The sequence below is a fragment of the Augochlora pura genome, chromosome 8 (genome assembly GCF_028453695.1).
Source record: "Augochlora pura isolate Apur16 chromosome 8, APUR_v2.2.1, whole genome shotgun sequence".
In the NCBI taxonomy this organism is placed as follows: Eukaryota; Metazoa; Arthropoda; class Insecta; order Hymenoptera; family Halictidae; genus Augochlora; species Augochlora pura.
The window spans coordinates 1588573-1611059 of record NC_135779.1 but is presented as its reverse complement, the minus strand read 5'-3'; the positions used below and the strand labels follow the sequence as shown (position 1 = coordinate 1611059).

Here is a 22487-nt window from a genome sequence, read left to right as displayed (position 1 = left end):
TCTTGGCGCCTACGTTTCCTGGTGCTGTAAGCGTCCAGATCAAACGCCCGCATCGTCCGTTTTAAAATTTAATATGTTCAATTTGATTTTAAAATTTAATATATTTAACATACGAAAATATCTTCACATTGCTAAAATGCTCCGATTTATATAAAAGCGTAAGTAAAAACATCCCATTGCGGGTGCGTTAAGAGGAACAAACATTCGTCCGTAAGATCGGCGCTAGCCAAACACGCGAATTCGTCAGGAATCAAAGTATCCCGCATCGGATTGAAGGCCGACGCTTCCGCCGGGCAGCTAAGGATACCGCCTACAGGAGTTCCAGAAGGGATGCAATATCAAAAGCAGCGCGCCGAGTAAATAATGTTCCAAGTTTCGCGGGAGTTTGAACGCGAGTTGCCCACGAGCCACGAGAAATCTCCATACCCGGCACACTCGTCTGATCGCGCCCGTCTCGCGATCTACTTCACCTCCGCCGCCTTCGTTCAAGCGTTCATGGTTTATGGTTTATGTCCCGAGGCACTCGGAGCCTTTCACCGCGAGCCAAATATTTGTAGCTGAGAACTTCCTCGTCCAATTAATCGGCTTCGCGGCCGGCTAGGTGATCCACCCCCTTGGACTTGCGCTCGACAAACAGGTTAGCTTATTCTTTGTTTTGGAATTTTGTTGGACGATTTTGTTTTAAGAGGGCAGCGGCAACAAATGATAAAACAATTTAGCGGCGGGCTGGGGGAAAGAAAAAAGAAAATTGGTTCGTCCGGGGTCCGGGCAGAGCCGGAAAGAAAGTTACCGAACGCTTTTCCCGTTCGAGTTACAGCCGGACGATAAAGCAATTCCTTAAGCCTGGGCTAAAACCCGGCGTTGCCATCGGCGACATTAATGTCACTCACCTGACAGCAGTAAGGAAACTCGGGGCCGGACGAGGCTGGCTTGAGATCTGAAACAACACAACAGATCCCCGAATTATATTACAGCCGAGGGAAAATTCGCTGTCTGGACTTAATCGACCGCGTGAATAATGATTCGGGCTTAGGGTGTCGGCGGCTTCCTTCCGGAAACGCGAACACTGGGCTCGGCGAGACACGTCGCGCATCTGCGAAGCGAGTGTACGATGCAGAAAGGTTATGGAAGAGAGCATGATTTTTATTCAGGAAATCGTGATCGTCTGAATAGAGATAAATTGTAGAAAATTGAAAATTGGAAATTTTGAGCTGAGATTATTTTGGCAAAGGTATAGGTAGATTATAGAAAATTGAAAATTGAAAATTTCGTGCCGAGATTATTTTGACAGGGTTTGGAATTTTGTTGCGAGTAAGATCGGCGTTTCAAAAGCTTTTTGTAGCCGCTGTGAGTTGGTCGCGGGTTGAATGGGGCTGTAGAGGTTGACTGGAGCAGAGGCGATCGTGTTCGCGCGGGCGGCGCGCACACGGAAATGGAAATGCACGCGCGACACGCAGCTGTTTCGCATACGAGATGCAAGCGCCGGGCTCGAATTTCATGAAGTCCGCCGCTCGCAACCCCCGTCCACCCTCTGGCCCTCCGGCCCCTCCGCCCCCCTTCGGTCCCTCGAAATATCAATTCGTCCGGCAACGCGTTTCGATTCGGTTACGGCTCCTCTCCGTATCTCTTTCGCGTCGCCGAGCATACATTTTCGCGATCGCTCGGCTGTCCCTTTTTCCGCGTTTCCGTTTTGTCTACCATCGGATCGGTTGTCGGGTCGCCACCGACAAACAGAGCGAGCGAGCGAGAGCGAGAGACAGAGGGAGAGGGAGACCCTTTTAAATTTTTTAATGGCCGAATTGAACCCGATGGATACGCCCCTGCTGTTTTTCACGGTGCCGACAGGAAGGAATGAATAAAAATGATTGCGAACGGGATTTCGCGAGTGTCGGGTACGCTCGCTCGGGTCGTTTTGGATGCGTGACCGATGAAAGAGCATCGCGATAGCTGGATCGCGGACGTTTCCAGCGAAATTCTGTACAATTTTTAATTGAAACTTCTACATTGGTATTTTTCCAACATAACATTCCGCGTCGATTTAAACGGTGTTCGAAAACGCGAATGTCTGTAATCGGATACGTTTTTGTGGCAGAGATACAGAAATTGGTGGAACGATTCGCCACGTTCAATAAAATGTAAGATAAAGTGACCTTTTACAGACAATATTGTCTCGCAATTATAGAGAATATTGTCGTCGCTTCTATGTATTTTTATTATCAGTATCAAGACAGGTATTCTTTGCATTTAACTTTGCACTCGAGTGGCGACACTGCGGCACCACTAAAATTGTTATACAACGTTCCAAGATCATTTCTATGCCTTACCATCAAAGTTTATATTCAAAAACTGTGTTAAACGGTGAAACTATCGCAAGAATAAATTTCATACTCATGCGAGTGTACTTTGTTGCATAAAACAAAAATACTATAAGCCACAGAAGTTACTCTAAATTGACAGTTAAAATTGTTTCGAGGGCAATGGGTTAAATTCCCCAAGGTCTATGAATTGTCCACGATTTCGAGAAATCAGGTGGGTACAGCATGCGAATTGCGAAAGCGACAGGTCGCGGAGGGACGACGTTTGCGCGCGCGCGCGCCGCACGCCGCCACGATACAGATTGTTGAACGCGTCGGTTAAGCCGGTTTCCATGACAGAGAACGCACATTAGCGGCGTCCGGGCGTTAATGTTCCGCCAGGTGGAAACGGGAAGTGGAACTCGATGTATCGCCCGAGGGGCGAGGGGCCAGTGGGGGCCGCACGTCAGGGGGGGAGAGAGAACGGTCCGCGGCCGGCATTAAAACTAAACGCAGTTAAATCGAGTGTTGCACGCCGGGACGCCGAGCGTCGCGTGCGCCGCGGGCATTAACGTGCCACCGTTAATGTATTCCGCGTTCTTCGGCATTCGTTTCGTTCCATTTCGTTCAACGTCGCGACGCTCGCCGAGCTTTTCGAGCCACGAAAATCATTTTCGGACGTCGACGCGTCCGTCGCTGAGAGTCGACGATGCCGCTGATTTTCGGCGATCGCTGCGACTTTAACCCTTTATCGTACTTTGACGAGTCCTACTCGCGATGGAAATTGCTAGTAATAAATTATTAAGTATGGATGTTATTCCCTTAAGTATGGACGTAATCCCTTGTTATTAATATTTAAGTATTCGAATAAATTCAGGCACGGAATAAACGTCACCGTTCTGTCTCTTCTAAAAAATTATATCAATTGAAAAAATTCCTAAACGCAGTAACTGTGAAGTAAATGGTACGGCAAAGGGTTAAATGATCAAGCAGCTTATTTAATTCGGATAAAAGAGAATATTGCAACACTGATCGACTGGGGGTGGTTACGTTACATAATAATAATAATAATAAACGCGCGGAAAGGCGAACGGCCGCGACGACGTCGACACCGCCGCAGATTCCGCGCGGAAATTCTCCGCGAGCCGTTTATTTCCACGGGTCCGTCGACATGTTTCCTCGGGGCCCCGGATCTCGTTCGATAATCTGCCACCTGTTAGGCTTAAAAGTGTCCGTCGCGTCGGCGTCCGCGTCGTTAGGACCGGAGAACCCGGAAAAATGGCCGGCTATAAACACCGCGCGACGATATATTCGCGGCGGGGCGAGCGCGCGCGCGCGCGGGCGCGAAGCCGTAAATAACCGCGCCGAAACGAGTCAAGGAAATTTATAGCGGCTGATTTTTCGTCTGGACCGGAAACTGCGCTCGAATATCTCGTTGTTAGCATCGTGGCGCGTCATGTCGGCCCTGGGCATTTTTATTGGAACATCGTCGCGGTGCCATTCATTCGAGTACAAACTACCCCCGTGGCTCGATTACATTCTGCAATTCTTACGGATCTGTATTGCTTTCGAGTCGATTTTGTATATCGAAATGGTTGATCGTTGTCTCAACCCCTTCAGCTCCGTCTCCTCTCAGGGGACATCGTAATTCTAGTATATGACTAAACGTTAAAGTTTAATTGCAAATATTCAAACACTCGCAAATATTCCAATAGTCAAAGTTAACCCTTTGCACTCGAAGCCATTTTAACTTTAAATCTAAAATAATTTTTCTAGCTTGTAGTATTTCTATTTTACGTGACAAAATTCGGGTTGCCCATCCCTGGTCCAGGAGTTATCTCCAGGTAGCCTACCCCCGCTTCGCACACGGGAAAACGAAAACGAAGACGGCGCTGCGAGAGGGAAGGTTCTCGGAGTGTTTCGCGGCCGGTAATTCACGGTTGCGGAGGAGTCTGGCTCGCTCGCGAGCCAGAGAGTTCTCCTGGCGACCGGCCAGAGACCGTGCGCCCTTCCTCTTCCTCGTTTATTCCAAAGCCTCTCGATTAATCGATTCGCCCGCCGTCCGACGAGAGGCTGGATCGCCGCGCCCGGGGAAAATTGAAAAGCGTCGGGCCAAGTGCGGAAAGATTACTGCCGGAGATAATGGGCTGTTAGGGAGCGGGCGAGAGGAGGGTTCCTCTCGTCGAGCGGACCGACCTTACCACTACTACTACCATTATTACTAGACGGATTTTTCGCGGCTTCGGCTGCTCCGCCACCGTTTCGGCCAACTTCGATGCGCTTTTTATTTTGTTTAAAAACTACAGCGCGATTTTTAATTGGACAAGTTTTCATTCGATTCCGTGCCCAGCCCCTACTTTCCACGACTTTCTCGGCCCTCGGGGAAAATCAGTTCACGCGTTTGCGCTGGGATTGTGTTGTACGGATGTTACACGGTGTTTGAGGAGACTCTGCGCGGCTTTCATTTTGTTTAGAGTTACATGGAATTCTCTGTTGGACAATTTTACCAACGGCGATTTCAGCTGCTGCAAGTTAACCCTCTGCACTCGAGTGGTGACTCTGAGGCACCACTAAAATTGTTCCACCACCTTTTAAAATAATTTTTAATACAGTTTAATGTTTGAAAAATGTCTTTCTTTCTCTCAAAAAACGTTATAGTTGACAAACTTCCGGTCGTTGCAACTATGAAGAAAATGGTACGGCAAGGGGTTAAAAAAGCGACGAATGGAAAGAACGCTTCTGAGAATTCTCAAAATAAAACACCGTGTAGGACGACGAGCTCAAACGTGCCAAAGCAAACGCCAGCAATCGAACGCGATGAACCCAGGCATCAAATATGCGATCGCGGATCAATCGCGAGCCGATAAACGCGAAATTCCGACGTCGGTTTCCCATCGGCGGAACTTCTGCGCGCCGGCAGACGAGCCCCGATTAATCTGGTTCTGAGAAACCGCCGCGCAGCGTGCCACCGCGGGAGGCACAATTAGTTTGATGAATGGCTCGACTTACCGAGAAGCTTGTCTCTATAATTCAACTCCTCGAAGAATTCCCGCGCGGAAAAGTCTGACAATCAATGAACGGGGAACGATGAGGCGCTCTCGACCATACGTTCTCACCGTGTTTCCTCTTCCCCCTTCCCCCTTCTCCCTCCCTCCTCGTTTTGTTATATCGCGTAGCGCGCGATCAACGACGGGCTCGATTGTTCGATTAATTATTTTTTTATCTGTTGCATGCAAATCGAGAGACGCGAACGCCCAGGCTCGGGCTTAATAACGGCGTTGATCGATCGGCGCGAAACGTCGAACATCCGCGTCGTCGTTCCGCTTGATATTTATATGACTTCTTGATCTTTTTATTGTACAGTGGAGAGCGACGTTGAGTGAGGACATTTTTAAAATGGTACGAATTTTTTGAAAACTATTCTGAATGATTTTAATTTTTCTGCAAATTTAAGGGAGTCTGGTTCGCTGTAAAATAGCCAACAGTACTTTTTCCCTCTCTATTATTTCCAATAAAAAATATAAAAAGTCTGCTCTTTCACCTTTTCTCTGAGTCTACAATTTTAAAAATTATACTTTTAATTAAATTATTTGATTTGACAATTCTCTATATATTAACAGAGAAATTCAAGCTGTCGCATTTTCAAAGCGTCGACTCTATTTTTCTCCCTACCGCGCGTGAGACGCTGGTATCGAAAGGGTAGAAGGCTCGTCCAAAATTCCCGGCATCCAAGCTCCAAATTACATCGAACGATCCGGCGAATGCGGTGGAACGAGGACTCGTCCGTTCGTCGCAGCAACAATGAGAAATCGCTAGCATTTATTGCATATCGAGGCGGCCGTACGGGAAAGGGCCGCGCGCGAAGCCATCGTCGCCGGCTAAACGGCCTTAATTAAGTTGTCGGTCGCCCTTCCTCGCCGGCAGCGATCCGTTCGAGTCGCTCGGCGGTCGGCTGATGCGAAATCGATGGACGGGAGGAGACAGCGTCGCGTCGCCGCTCGCGTCCAATAAAAATTCCTCGGGAGCCACCGCTGCCAGGAAATGTCCCGCGCGCGCGTGGGGACCGGGTCTAGACTCTGCAATCGGCGGGGGTCGGATTTTCGTCGGCGGAAAATAGGGAGCCGCCCCCGTAATTTCGTGGGAATCGGGTCGAGGCTCGGGATGGAGCGTCTTTTTGAGTTGCCGCCGGTAATAGCGGCGTTGTCGTCGTGGTTCACCGTCGAAGTCGGCTGGGGAACCCTGGAATCGGAATTACGTGTCAGCCCGCGAACGGGATGAATATCCTGCGCCGCGTGTCGCTGCCGTGGAACGTCTGAAATCCCGGCCGGAAAATATAAATGTTCGCTCGGCGCGAGCCGCGAACGCTCTTCTCTCTAACCGCAAAAATATTTCCTGGGACCGTGCCGTCTGCCGAATGATTTTCCGCTGCGTCTTGAATAGATTATTTCGGTTGCGGATAAGGAAGAAAATGTGAAGCGTGGCGGACAACTAAATCAGTATTCCATGTGATAATTGTCTAAAATAGAAGAAATGTTGTAAGGCAGAATAGAGTCTGAAGAATAGTATTAATCGCGACGCGAAACTCTGTTAAAATTGAAATGAGATTGAAATAAAATTGAATTCTTCTGTTGTCATCTCCAGAAAGAGAAAATACAATAATTTGAAGGAAATAGAAGAAACTAAAATTATCTAGTCCTACTAAGGAAACTATTGCGAATAAATGAAGGCTAATATTGTGAATATTTAAACATTCAAACTACACAATTTCCTCCTAAGAAACGATCGCTTCCGACAAAGTCCTCGTCGTCCTAATTGCAAAGAAAACGGCACGGCAATGGGTTAAACGCTTCGGTAATTGGAGAATAGAGGTCTGGAAACAGCGGGCGCGGTTCCGGGGGTGCAGCAGCCAGGTATAATTAAACAAACGAAGGAATGGAAATTATGCGAGGCCGGGACACGCCTCGGCGGCGGCGGCGGCGGCGGCCGGAACCGAGATGAAAATTCCGGAATGGAACTAATACGCGCGACACCGGGCGGGACGCGGCACGCCTCCGGTAGGACCTTTCGATAAAAATTCCGCGAGAGCCAAGCGTCGAAAGGCGAGGAGCCGTTCGAAGGGAAAAGCCGAGTCTTCCGATGGGGCGCCGATCGATTCGGAGAACAACCGAGGACTTTTAATGACTTCCTTCTCGAAATCACGCGCGGAGCCGCCCCGGCTCCATTCAGGCTCGTGAGATTGCACTTTCTGGGATGCGGGGCGAAGTGTCCGCGATCCATGGTGTTCCATCGATCGATGCGAGAGAGGCGTGGCGGATGCGGTGGCCCGAATACATTTTTCCGACTTTGGATCCTCGTTTGTAGATCAACGGGGAGATTGATGGAATTGTTAATACTTGACACTAAAACTACCATGGTGGTCAAATTGATGGTTTATATTATAAATCCCAATATAAATAAGTATTGCAATAGCTCCTGCTAATACAGGTCGAGATAGGAGTAAAAGAATAGCAATAATTTTTACTGATCAGGACAATAAAGGAATTTGATCATATTTTAAAGATGATGTTGGATGATATTCAATTGATGATAAAGGGGGGTATACGGCTCATTCAGTGTCTGATCCTGAATTAAAAATATTATTTAAGACTAATATAAATAGCGATGGAATTAATAATCAAAATAAAACCCCAATATAATAATCAATATAATATATAAACCCCAGGGCACGTAATAGAGAAGCTCATTGTTACCCAGAAACCTCGACGCGTTAACTTCGCTCTCCGAAGCAACCCTTCACTATACACATACGTATATTAACGTTAACGTTATATACATTAAGCGTTGTTCTAAGTGCCGTGTCACGTGTCCCGTCTTCTGGTGTTCGATCGCGAAAGATTCGCGGAACAAGGGAAGCCTGGGAAGGAAGCCGATCCCGGCTTTGATGCGCCGGGCGCAAAGGACTCCGGTATTCGGGAAGACTTTAATCCGGCCGGAAGGGTAGAATGGCACGCGGACGTCCACGGAATCCGAGGCGCGACGGACAGAATTGAGACCGGCTGCCGTCGTCTTCTCTCGCTTCGTTCCTCACTCCCTGCAGAACGAGCGCTGTTTATTGCTCGGCCCGCCGCTCTCTCTCTTTCTCTCTCTCTCTCTCTCTCTCTCTCCTCTCGATGCCGGCAATTAATTGCCGGTCCGGCGCGGCGGCCACCGATGCGTACAATGGCCACTTTTATTGGCGTCCTGACGTCCGACGCGACCGGTCGATTAAAGTTGCTCTTCATGGAACGCGACGCGACTGCTCTCGCTTTTCTTGTTGCCCAGGACTCTGAATTAGATGCCATTACCGGCGAAAGAGTTGCTTGGTCGATCGCGGAAACGGACCCGATGAGAATCGCCCTTTTAACCCTTCGCACTCCTGGTCATTTTAAGTATATATCTAAAATCGCTATTTCAACGAGCTGCATTTCCATTTTATATAACTTAGTACAATTTATGAATATGAAATATTGAGTCCAGTGAACCGCAAAACTGTTAAGCTTTTAACAATCTTTTAAATAGGAGGGTCTTTAATATGTTCAGTACCGACAATTGACCACTAAAATCTCGACTTTGTTCAAATATATTACAATAAAAATGAATTTTCAAGATTGGTCAGAATGTTAGTGCTTTCGAATTCGAAGACGCTTCGTTCCAAGAGTGTTCAAAGAGAAAAGAATCCGCGCAACAATTTTCGCAGAAATAAAATTAAAAAACTCTTGCTATGGTTGAAACGCTGGAATAATCGGAAAATTGCGAGCGTCCGTCGCTGATAAATTTCACGAAGGCGAGAGATACGTTCCCGATAATCCGCAGTGTTTCGCAATGCGAAAACAGATGGAAACCGGCGCGATTGATTTGCACACGGTTCACCGTGCGCGCTCGGATAAAGTAACGTATTTCCGCAATACGATTTTAATTTCAGCTTAAAACTGTCCCGATAGACGAGCGCGCTCGAATAATACGAAGGGTTTCGGCGTCGACGTAAATTAAATAGATTCCGCGTGTATACTCTTTTCACAGAGAAGCGAGCGTGCGAGGATTTTTCATCGCGGAGAGCTCCGTTAACAGCGATTACGAATTATTCAGAGCGGCTACGCACACGCGACGCGTTATTTTTATGGCACCGTCGCGAGCAAGCTGTGCAGATTAAGGGATTTTTCGACGACGAAATACTCGCCGCGGCCACGCGCGCCCGATCTCGACAAGCGCAGCTTGCGGCAATCGGATCTTTCTAGCCACCGGAAATGCGCTCTTTCGCTAGAATTTCTATAGGTTTGAGGTGTGCTGTTTCTGCTTGGAAAAATCGAATTTGCGAAACAACTCTTTTATCTGAAAAGTTGATTATCGCAAAGCCTCGGCTACGAGAATCTCAACGCGCTTTATGCAATTTTTGAAACAGCACGGACGGTGTCGTCGAAATTTTCTCAATATTTTTATTAAACAACAATTTCATTTCTTATTTCTTCCCCCCTTTTCGCATCTGTTATTTATCAGGCTTTTCAAAATTCTTGCAATTTCTTTCCGAAACTTTATCAAACTTCGTCAAACTTCGTCAAACGAGTTTTAAACATTTCGCTCAGACACCAAGCATCGATACACCTACCCAGAAAGCTGCGTTATTTCTGTCTAAACAATATCCCCAAAAATTCAGCGTTCGACATTCGAGCACCAAAAAGAGAGAAGCTCGTCGCTATACCGCAACAAAAATCTCAACCAAAAGAACATCCCAGTTTAAATTTAACCAACGTATTCCCGGTACCAGCAGGATTTCTGAGACGGTCCTCTGCCTTGTTAAATAGATCGTCTCCTAGCCAGAATCGCGAGCTGGTTAGGGATTCATCGTCGCGGCGACGAGCATCGAAGGAAACGGACAAGACCGGATTAGATCTCGGGGGGTTCACGAGCTCGTAAAATGATCGGAGCCCTGGTCCCCCATCGTCGTCGACGGTTCGCGGGCGAGGCCCTAAAAAGAAATCACTCGCTGGCAGGCGACGGGCGACGGGCGACGAGCTCCGACGATAACCTCGGTTTTCATCGGCTTGGCCGGCCGCCAATGGTACCCCGCTTTAATATCGCTGCGCGACACGTAGCCCGCGCGAGAACTGTATGCACGGGATTTTCCAAGATGGATCCGGGAGGGACGGGTCAAGTTTTCATTTTGACAGCCGCTTGAAATATTACGGCCCGTCCGCTACCGATCCGCTCTCCCGCTCCGATAACGCGGGCCGCGCGGAAATGTCTACCTTCGATGTTAATTTATTCGCCGTTTAACCCCTTATAGCGCGACTGCTTTCACGTTGCTTTGTTTAGCACTTATTTATCTTTGGGTTTATTAATTTTTAATTTATGTTATTTAATGCATTCCGGACTATGGATATAGACATGGTCTCGTTCCGCGAACTCTAAAATTGGAATTCGGCTAAGCGTCAGAGGTTTAATCGCGCTCGATGAAGATCGATACCAATTGACTGGGATTGTATCGGCGTCGTTCTGGCCGATCGTCGCCGAACGTCGGGCACGTCGACTCGTCGCGTACGCGCGGCCTCGCGATCCAATTTCCATCCGGACTGAGCTCCACTGGCGTAAATAATTGAAGCGGAGGAATGGACAGCCGCGGTCCAAGATCACCGGCTAAAAATATACCCGTGTTTGCGTTGAAAACGGACTGCGCGGTCGTCCCGCGAGGAGCAGACTCCGCTCGAAGCGAAGCGATTCATTAAGAAGCTCTCGAGACGCTCGTCGAACGACCGGCTAATGCGGGTCAATTACCGTGTTAATGCCGCCGCGCGTTCGGCAATTTGCCCGACGCGGCTCGGCCTCGAAAAACGAGGACGGCTCTGTCCACGGTCGCGTTATCGTTAATCCGTGGACGACGATCGAAAACAACGCGATTAACAAACAAATCGCCTCTCTACCAGTTTTGGTCAGGGCAGCGATTCGCGAGCGCAGAATTTTTGATAATCCTCAGGGTTTTAACCCTTTGCACTCGAAGCCATTTTTATCTGAAAAACCTTATTGTTGCAAAAATTATTCTGGAATGAAATGGAATAATTTTAGTGGTGCCTTAGAGTCGCCACTCGAGTGCGATCTTATATTTACGATTGAAAGCAATCTTCTGAATTTCAATTTCATTCATGGTACAATTTCACAAGCACTCCTAGATTCACAGGAAACACAGAGCGTTGTTACCGATAAAAGCTCTCGATAACCGCGAAACCGAAAATCCTGGGCGCACGGTATGATAGCCCGTGGTAGTCGACTAATATATATTTAATTAACCGGACGCAAAGTTGTCGAACAAAACGACGCACGGGAATGATACGGCCACGTTGTCCACAGAGATGGGACGACGGTTCAGCGAAAACGGTGAAGCACGACGCGTTTAGACGGTGAAACGTCGCGGCGTCCGCTGCGTGCAAGATCAAAGGTCAGATTGTAATTAACCGCGGCAAAGGGTGAAGATCCAGTTTCCGTCGTGTTCGCGGGAAAATTCCGGGAATTAAATGCGAGAGGGTGGGTCGCGCGCGCGCGGGGTCGCACGCGTAATTAAACCTTCCCCGGAAACCCGACGCGACCTTACTGCGCGCAAAAGTGACGCGGGCTAAAAAGTGGGCGCGCGCGCGCTCGCGGGGGTAGGGTACAGAGAGGTAAATGAAATTTTGCCGGTCGGACGGAACTGGTTGGACAACAACCGACCGCGGCGGATGGCCGGGAGAGTAGGAGATAATGAGAGTGACGCGTGAGCGGAATACGGGAGCGCGTGGCGGGCGAGTACGCGCGCCGCCGCGAGTGCACTCTGATTGCTCGCGGCCGCATTATGCGAGGACAATGCGCGTGCAACCGACCGGAATCCAGAATAAACGTGTAACAAACACCTACTGTGACCGCCGCCGCCGCCGCGCTGCGCCGCGCCGCGTCGCGTCTCGCCGGGCTCAGATTCCGCGGAATTATTTGCTCTCGCATGTTTCGCCGCGGCTCGAGATGAATTTTTCAGCCGGGCCCACAGTTGTCGGTACAGTCTCCGCAGCGGGACGCGGCGTTATTGCGTGTACGCCGATCGTTCGTTATCGGTCAAGTTCGTTGGCTCCGCGAAGGAAACGTCGACCGTCTGATAAAAATAATAGAGGCGATCCGGGGTCGGGTAAACAAAGGATAAAACGACGACAGTGGAACAAGGGAAATGGGAAGATCGCTGATCGTCGCGTTGCGGTAACAATTCCGAGGCGGACGGGCGGAATAAAGACTCGGAGAAAAGGGAGCCGACGTTTTGATAAAGCGTTGTTGCAACAAGAACGAAAAGACTCGAGTCACCGAGGATTTCGAATAAACGGAGGACGTGCAGCGTCAAAATTGGCATTTCGGCTGCCTCTCGTCGACCTACTAACGACGTGCCTCGCAATAGCCGAACACGGCGAGCGGCGAACGGGCGAACGGGCGAACGGGCACGCGACAGCCATTTCGACAGCGCGCGGCAACGAGGAATAAAAGCGGGGACGGGAACGCGACGAAAATCCTGATTTCGTTTGCACCGTGCGCGGCCGAAGCGAGAGTAAACGCTCGCGTTACACAAGACGGCATTCCCCCGGAGGGGGCCGAGGACTCGTGGAAACTTTTGAGCGATTGTGTACAGGCACGCGGGAACACGATACGAGCGCGAATATAGCGGAACTCTCTGGGTTCTCGTTCACCTGTGCACCCTCGACGCACACGTTAAAGCGGCCGCATAGGGGTGCCGAGTGGGCCGGTTCGTCCGCACGCGAAGGGGTTGCACAGAGAACGAGAGAGAGGGCGATGGAGGGAGGAAGAGAGAGAGAGAGAGAGGGACAGCCGGGCCACGATGGTAACATCCCGGAAGCCGGGATCGATATCCAGACACGCCATCACCAGCCCGAACCGTCTGTCTCGCTCTCTATCTTCCTCTGTCCCTTCCCGCCACCTCTTTTCCTACTTTCATTGCATCCTCCGTTTCTCCGCTTCGGGAGAGCCGCTCTTCGCCGCGTCCCACCCCCGCCACCGACCGCTCGCGCTGTCCCGTTCTCTGCAGTCTGTTTATTTTTCTCTCGTCCCGCGCGCGCTTGGCCCTCGCGGAAGGTTAATGGACCCTCCGGGATGTCTTTGGCAACACGAGTGGGTTCCCGACGCGACTCGGCTCCTCTGCTCTTCTCCGCTCTGCTATACACTGCTCCGCGCCGCTCCGGTTTGCTAGGCGCCACGCGGAAGCCGGATTTCTGCCCGTAGCGTCCGCGGCGGCGCGTCGTCCTCGAAGCGGGCGCGACCAGCGCAGCGCCAAAGGAGCCCGAGAGCCAGCCCAAAGGAGCCAGCTCGAGATCAAAGCGGACGGATGTACCGCCGGCGAAACCCGTGCACGGTAATTATGTTCAAGTTGGATCAGCCGGGAGTAGTATCGTCCGCTTTCTCGCTTCCTCGCCTTCCACCTAGCTCGCTCGCCGCGCTGTCTCGGCGCTGATTACTCGAGCACCGCGATATCCCGGCACGCGCTCGCCTCCGCCGACTTCGCGCGGCCCGACTTTTAATCAATCCGGTGGGTCCGGGACGGCGGAACGAACGGTTGCTGCGGCTGCGAATATTTTCCGGCGATAAATTTCTCCTGATATAATTTATGCGGTGTCCGGGCGAGAATTTTTCACGGAGCTGCTCGCGCCGCGGGAATAATCGGCTGGCTCCGGCGGAGACGAGCGGGAGGCTGGGGAATCTTACACGCATCTCTCTATTCTTCTCTGGACAGAATGGGCTTTTAAATTCTTACAAATAACAGGGAAATGCAAAAATATGTAAAACTTATATCAGTCATCTCACTTTGAAGCAAGTCGCTTTACCGGAAACATCTCCTATTTTGAACTTAGCAACGCGTTTTCTTTATTACTATCAGCTATTTTTTACTCGGAACTGTTCGATATTAATTGCAGACTTATGTCCATGTAATTAATATAATCGACCTCTTTGGCAATTCATTGAGCCAAGTTACAAATGCAGCAACTCTAGCCAGTAAAACACACGCTCTGTAATTACTTCATGACACGCTCTTATATTATAATTTGTAATTTATATTATGACTACCCGTTAATACAGAATAATAATATATATCCTTATGAATTATATACCCATGTATAGATAAGAACATTCGACAGTCTCAGCTAGGAGAATCGCCGCGGTACTCGGTCGGGCGAGTAGAATAAGGTCGTTCATGGTCGGACGAGTCGAACGGCAACGATCGATCACCGTGTAGATAGAGTCGGAACCGTCAAAGATCGGATAAGAAGAATAATGGCGCGTCTACGGATAAGCAGGCATAATAGGGACACCCGATGATCGGACAAGTGGAATAAATGTTACCCGGTGGAATACCGATTCGCGGTGCGCCAAAAGGAACGGTGTTATACTATCGGGTGTACTTATCGACGAAAGCGGTATATAACCCGTTAAGTATTATATATTCCATTTATTTATGGTTTTCCAGTAAGGGCGGGTCGAAACCCTAGTATTATATTAATACTAGTATTATAGAACAGGGTTGCCCGACACTCGGCCAGACGCGACTACAATAAGGGCAACCAGCGATCGAACGCGTACAGAGAACGACGATCGTTTTCTTAATTATCCGAAGTTCGGAAATATCCGGGCGACCTAATATCGAGGCCGCGAACGCCGCGCATTCCGACGGAAGTTTTGCCTCGAACGCTCCCGGGGAATGCCGCGGGAGATCGACTCGAAGAAGTCGGTCGTTCCCGAAACGCGCAAATAATACTATTGTGTGGAGGAAGCACGCTGCGGGCCCGGCTCGATTACCGAGGGCTCGATTTCGATCGGCGCGAACTCGCCGGGAGTCCGACCGGCCTGGAAACAAGGCTCTCTCTCCTCCGGGAATCGGACGAGTGATCGATTAATGCGACCCTAATCCCCCGTATGACACGATCGGCGCTAGTCCTCGGCCATCGATCACGCGAAACTTTCGAATTCGACCGCGATCATTCTTCGGCACCGCTCGGATAACGACCGAGCCGCGACGGCGTTTCCACCGCACGGTGGAAGGGGTAACGCGTTATTTCGAAATAATTCAGTCGGCCGAGAGATGCGCGCAGTTTTATTCGAGAGCGATCCGCCTCGACGCGTCGCTCTGTAATTTAAGCGAGTCTGAAATTAGCGCCTCGGCCTTACGACCATTAAAGCGTTGCGTCAAAGAGCCTGCGAAGTGTTAACGCCGAACACTGCAGAGTACTCTTACAAAAGGACTCCAGCTGCGCCGTAACGTCTCTCCTTAACCGTTTCGAGTGCCGAGGAGCGATTTTGCGCTTCTTTCGCGTCGCTCGAACAGTGCGCTCTAGGCTGCGATAACCGCGACATCTCGGTTTCCAAAGATGCGGGACTTTACGGTTACCATTTTAGGTATTACCATTTTAGGTTCGAGTCAAAGATTGAGACAGCTGGTAAAAGAACGAATTTCAATTTCACTCGAGCATTTCAACAAATTACAGCTTATAGTATAGAGGAGAAAACAGCGCTGCTTGACATTTGAAGTCAGAGAATAAGACGAGCGCTATCGCGTCGCTTGGCATTTTTAATCGTAGAATGAGGCAGCTGGTAAAAGAAGCACATTCGCGGAATAATAAAGTAGAGGAACGCGGAGGAACGAGCCTGCATTAACGAAAATGTACACCAGGCGGCGGCGGGTCGTTTTCATGCGGGAATTCGGCCAGCCAATAAGAATTCGGGTCGGTAAGCCGCGGGAAAGCGGAAGCGGCGGAGCCGGGGCGAGCTTTACGGGCGCACCTGATACCGATAAAAATACCGGCGGGAATTAGCGTGAAAGATCGCCGGCCCGATAGCGGTAGATCGTAAACGCGACACGCCGCAGGAAAATGCCGGCGGCCGCGTCGCCGAGGAAACACGGGAGCGGAAAAACTGTCGCTTCCGGGGGAACCTTTCACAATGTCTGCGGACCCCAGAGTCTGTGCTCGAGGCACTCAGCGATACTTCGTGGTTAACCCTTTCGATACGAGTGCCGGATATATCCGAGTATGGACGAATGTCATCCATGTGATGACTGATATAAATAATTTTATATTAAGCGAAATAAAATAAAAGCGTCACTCTAGACATAGGGCTCGCACCGAAAGGGTTAAACCGCGACGAAAATGTGCCTCTGCGCGGTGCAGTGCTTCGTCCTGTGGCCGGTCGAGCAGAGCAAACGCCGTCAAACATTGTCAAACAGCGGCAAACTGGCGCAAACTGGGGCATTCGTGCTCCTGCGCGCCGCGTGCAAACGTATTTCGCATTTATTATTCATCGGTCGATGTTCAGCAACCCGGGAACAATAGGCCACGCGTGTATTTGTCGCTGGCGCTGCCGCGTAACAAACAATGGCCACGCGAACATTGTTGTACGAAGGCATACACGCGGCTGATTTGGCGTAGCCAGGGGCGAGCCGTCCGCGACGCAAAGATTAGTAACTCGCAATTTCGTTGCGTTTATGACTGGTTGGTTGACCGTCGAAAGGGGTTTGGTACGATTGAAAGTAGTTTGCTATAGTCGAAAGGGGTATGGTGCAATCGAAAGGAGTTTGGTGCAATCGAAAGGGGTTTGCTACAATCGAAATGGGTTTTCTACCATTAATTCGTGGGTGACGCGAGCGATCTCTTTTTCGTCGCCAGGGTGAGATCGACTAGCGAAACGGTAATCTTGAAACTGGAAACTCGGCGACCGAGTCGCGACGTTCAGCATTTCACCGGCGAACCGGTTATCTTGCTGTAAATCCGGGACAGGTGGCGTACGTCGAGTTGCACAGCTCGGACGATTAAATATTCATTCCCAATTACCTTCGGGAAACGGTGGAGGGAGCGCGGCCGCGTGTGCCGGTCTCTGCGCCGGGGATGTTAAGCGTGATTGTGCCGGCGATAGAGAACGCCGCGCGCGTCGCGAGGCGCCTAGCGCGGGATTCGTCGAATTTCGCGAACTAAAACGCGGATACGATCGTGTCTGCGATATTCCGGAATAACGCGCCGCCGCGTTAATCTTTCAATAACGATATACTGCGGCACTTGTAATGGCGGGGACAATTTTAACCCTTTGAATGGCGACTCTCAGGCGCCTCTATAAATGATCGTGCCACGTCTCAAAATAATCATTATCAAATTTACTAATATTTAAAAAATTGTTAAGAGCTATTATCTCTTACATAAGTCACAAAATTCAATTTTATAATGTATAAAATGATTCAGGTTATATAAAATGGAAACACCATAGGTCTAAAGAAATATTTTGGAATTTCAGTTTAAATGGCTCCGAGTGCAAAGGGTTAAAAGAGGAAACACGATTTGACTCGAGCTTCTCGAAATCGAATCAAGAAATATAAAAATAAAAATACCAGCTTCCTCTGTGTTCGACGAGTATTCTCGTCTCTCGATTCTCGCGACACACGTTGGAGCGCGATCTGAAAAGAGGGCGTCGCAGCTAACCGGTTAAAACGAACCCCTCCCCGCTATCGTTTCGATCGAATTGATTCCGAAACTCCGATACCAACGACACGCCGCACAGTGGGCCCAAGAGCGAATCTAGCTAATAAAAAATCATAATCACCAAGGACAGCTTCCTATGTCAATTTTTATGGTGTCGTTATAAAGAGGAGACTTCAATCTTCAAGTTCATGTTAATATTTATTATATTAACAATAATATTTATTATATTAATAATATTTATTATAGTAACAAAAAACTATTTATTATACTAACACTTAATAACAAAAAATAGAATATACAAATGCTGTTGATTCTGTGAATACAATAAGTTGACTGCGATACTGCGAATAACTAACAGAGTAGAGTAATGGATAGGCTAATGCTAACGCTTCTTCTGGCGTGTATTTTATTGGAGCTGTTACTATCGACGTTGAAAGCAGTTTTTTCATGTTATTAGCTGTCACTGAAGGTCCTGACGTAATAACTTTCACCATTGAAGCAGCATCCCTTTTGCCAGATTGTCGTAAACTCGTACTAACCGCAAACGACAATTCCTCTGGCGTGTAATTTTCTGTCAAAGGCAAAATTTTTTGCCTTTTGGATTGATCGGCAACTTCCGAAAAATCTTTTGACGGTCGGTCTTTCCCCTGTCCTTTTCGGAATTCGTGAGATATAAAAACTACAGACTCATTTAGCCATTTCTCATGTCGACATAGAAACAGTTCTACTGACCGGTTACAGTTCTTCCACTTATCGGCAAAATTGCTATTTAAGTTTTTCACCTTGATTTTTACACTTGCGTAAGCATTGTCCTCTTCACTTAATTGATACTTCTCCAAAACGTATGTTAAAACACCAGCATTTTTGCCTTCCATGTTATCTCCTTGACGCCAAATCTCGAAAAGCTCTTGTCTCGATCGACGGACATCGTAACTAAAAAATGCAGTATATTAGTTAATTGCAGGCCATTGCAGTTAATTTTAGTCAAAAACGAATTGATGTGAACTATAGAAGAAATGCTATGAAAAATTTTAGCAGATCCGCGCAGATCTGTGAATTGCGAGACTTTTATATTCTTAAAAATACTAGAATTGCTGCCACATGTCTGATGAAAATTAAGTTACTGCTACTCACAGCTTACAAAATTAATTTATAAATGAAATACAGTCAAATCTTTACGTACCTTTCGATAATTTCATTACCAAATTATTCCACAATATCTTGAATACGAATATATTTACTGAAATGCACAGCACGACGCACTACCGCAGGCAGGCAAATAATGCCGATTTTTCTTGACTTTCATGGTGCCTACGGAAAAACCCTTACGCCAGGTCACTATTTTATGATAGTCATGTAGTTGTCAACTCCCTGGGAGGCACGGGACACCAATATTTATCGATTCTGGCAACATTGGATTTTGAATTTTTATTAGCTAGAATCGCTGTTGGGCCCACTGTGCGCCGCCGCCGCTGTTGCGGAGCGTTCCGGCACGCGATTTCCGTTTCACGCTGGACGACATTTCGCAGGATCCGGATATTGAATAATTTAGTAAAGATAAGCGTCGAAACGGGTTGGAACAGCGAAAGAATGGTTTTGCAAATTACGCGGCCGCGGAAGCTTTGGATTTCGATGCTGGAAAACCGCGAGGCGACATTAACCCCTTGCACTATGTAACAACGAGCCAGAATCGTGATCAGGATTTCATGCAACATCTGCCAACTATGAATATTATTCATTTCATGTAAATCGAAATAAAATTGAATTATTTTGTTATCAAAGTCTAGAAACGGAAATAAAAGAATACAAAACAAGAGACAGAAATTATCTGGTCCCATTAACCTCTCGCCGTACCATTTTCTTTAGAATTATTGCGATTGGAATATTTTCGATCGCACTAATTAGAAGAAAAAGAAATTTTATAATCATTACGTACTTAGGTCTAGTCGAATGTTTAAATATTGGCGACAATAGAATAAAAGTTGATACCTTCTTAAAAGAACGGATTCATAATTGACAGCTTATTGTTATAAATTTATATTACGAGTCTGACTCGTTAAAGTACGGTAAGGGGTTAAGGAAAATATTGCGAACAAATAAGTGCTAATCAACGCTGTGTAAAAGGAGTCGTAGCGCAAGGAGTTACCAGACGGTGTAAGACATTTTGGACGCGTTCCGTGGCTCGAGCACGGCAGCTTGACAGAATTCACCGGATCCTCCTCCCTTTCTGAGCTGCTAATTAGGTCAGCAGGATCGCTCGTCGCGGGGCGGAGAATCTTCAGCGTTCGGTGACGCAAATTGTAGAGCCTGTAATGGACTACTTAGGCCGTTGATACGATTCCATCGATCGCGATCGGTGCGCGGAGGCTCAAAGGCTCCCTCGATCGAACGGTATCGAATATTAATTACGGTGCACGCGTAGCCGCCGCTCCCGCGCTCCGAAAGATTGCAACCGCTGCGCTTAATTAGAGGAAATAGAGGGATTCTTGTTAGCTCGTTAAATTTAGCCCGTTAACTGCGGACCGAGAGCCACGCTGCAGCCACGAATTGCCAGGCAGGACTTGTCCGAAATGCCGAGGTTACCTCCCACGGCGTCGTCTCGAGCGTTTACAGTCGTCGTTTGCAGTTTCCAAATGTTCGCGACGATATCGAACAAAACCGATCGATCCGTCGCTTCGCTCGCGGAAAAATACCAATCGCGATCCTCGCGTTCCGACAATTTTTCGAAATTAGTTTCGAGCGGAAATTTCGCGAAAGCGCTTCGAACGCGAAAACCGGGCCGCGCACGAAAATCCATTCGAGCCGTTTTAACGAATGCCCGAAAAAGCTGGCAGAGAGAGAGAGAGAGAGAGAGAGAGAGGGCTTCGGGATTTTTTGCTCGAAAACTCGCCAAACTTCTCCTGTTATTTGGTTTTATTATTTCTTCGTATTTTTTTGTTCTGTTTTGATAGCTCAGATTTCCCGCGACGGAGAGACACAGATCCGTGGCGGCGCCTCTATTACTTCCAATTACCCGGCAACGCTTGGCGCGCGCGGCCTCCGCCGGCAAAAAAAAAACATAGGGCGAACTTTGCACTTTGAATCCGGCCGGGTTTCCGACTAGCGCCGAGAGCGGAGCAGAGCCGAGAGCTGCGGTGTGCAACAAAAAATAATCACGAATTTCCGGAATGGTGGCCCGCGAACGCACGAGAACCCGGCTCTCGATCCCGGAAACCGAAACTTTTCCCCATTAGCATCGCCGTTTTTGCCCGGCCGCCCTCCCGCAGACGCTCGACTCGCGGCTCGCGGCTCGCCGAAGACGCACAAAGACACGGACATATAATTAAAACTTTATTGTTCCCGCGGGAGCGCCGGCGTGCCGGCGTGCCTGTCCGCGGGAATAATTAGAGTGACCGGGCCACGAGACTACAACGGCGCTCGCCCCGCTTCCGGTTCGCGGGGACCGCGACATGATTCTACAGGATCGTCCAAAATCCGAAAGCCATTTGGAAATTCTAAGACAATTCTAATTCTTTCACATTCAGAGATTCTAAATTATCTATGACAGTCCAAGATTCTTCTTAAGACTAGTATTTGTCAATTTTATATTTTTTATTTTTTAATTAGTGGAAATGATTGCGTTGGTAATTCGATAGGTTCAGTATAGTAATATCAATTCTTAAAAAATATTTAAGCAAAAGTTTGATTATTTTGCTATTGAAATCAATATTAGAGAGATTCTAGAGCAACATTTTAACGTTATTAAGGCTTATTAATGGACAGCGAATTTTTATGAAAATTCAGATTTTTACGAGCGGGGATTATACAGAAATTTATTCGCCGCATTAGCGACGCGATCGGGGGCACCGTGTAAATTGGAATTTCCATCGAGCTTTCTTGGATTTCTAATAATTTCGCGTTTCAGAGATGCCTGTTATAAATCCGTAAAATTGGTAACCGTAAACAATCCGCGTAATCGATTTTCATTCGCTATCTCTGCCTCTAGGGACCAACGCGTGCGCGATTTTATGCTTCACTGTATAATATACGCCATTTTGGTAATCCTGTTGGTAATGCATCGTGTCTCATAGCTGAAGAATCATTAGTTTCTAAATTACCGGTTTATTTAACCCTTCACGGCCGCAAAAGCTACTAAAAAAGATCATACCTCGTTTCGAAATAATTATTACCAAATTTCCATATTATTTACAAAAATCCTAAAATCTGTTAACACAACCTACAAAATGCTCCATACTCTATAAAATAGAAACACTATAAAAGTCTCCACAAATATTTTGTACTTCCACTTAAAATATCTCCAAAGGGTTAAACATGTCTACTCTCATTCTACAATCTCGAGAACGAATGACCGCCGGATAAAATTCTGCGCGAAACATTCGAGCAACCAACCCAGTTTCCGTGAACAGCGTTATTAATTCCAACCGGCTCGATATTAGCTCGCGAGCAAGTTAACCGGCGAAATCGGCGACGGTTTCATCGTGGCCCAGCCAAGTTTCCATCTGAGAAAGACGGGGGAGATGGAGAGAAAGCAAGAGAGAGAGAGAGAGAGGGAGAGACGATGGTCGGCAAAGGATGTAGGCGGGTCGTGACGGAAGATGGTTAGGGGAACGGGCGCACAAAGCCATTTCTGTCGAGAGAGGGAATAGAGGCACGGTCTGTGCTCTCAGACATCGTCAAGCTG

General features: G+C 48.2%; 1 long non-coding RNA gene across 1 annotated transcript in view; it reads right to left on the bottom strand.

The window, feature by feature from the left end:
• LOC144474318 (uncharacterized) overlaps positions 1–22487 on the bottom strand; it is a 111047-nt gene that overhangs the window by 51380 nt on the left and 37180 nt on the right. Inside the window, exon 2 of the long non-coding RNA XR_013494724.1 lies at positions 891–937. This is a non-coding gene — a long non-coding RNA (uncharacterized LOC144474318). The remainder of the gene's footprint in view (positions 1–890; positions 938–22487) is intronic.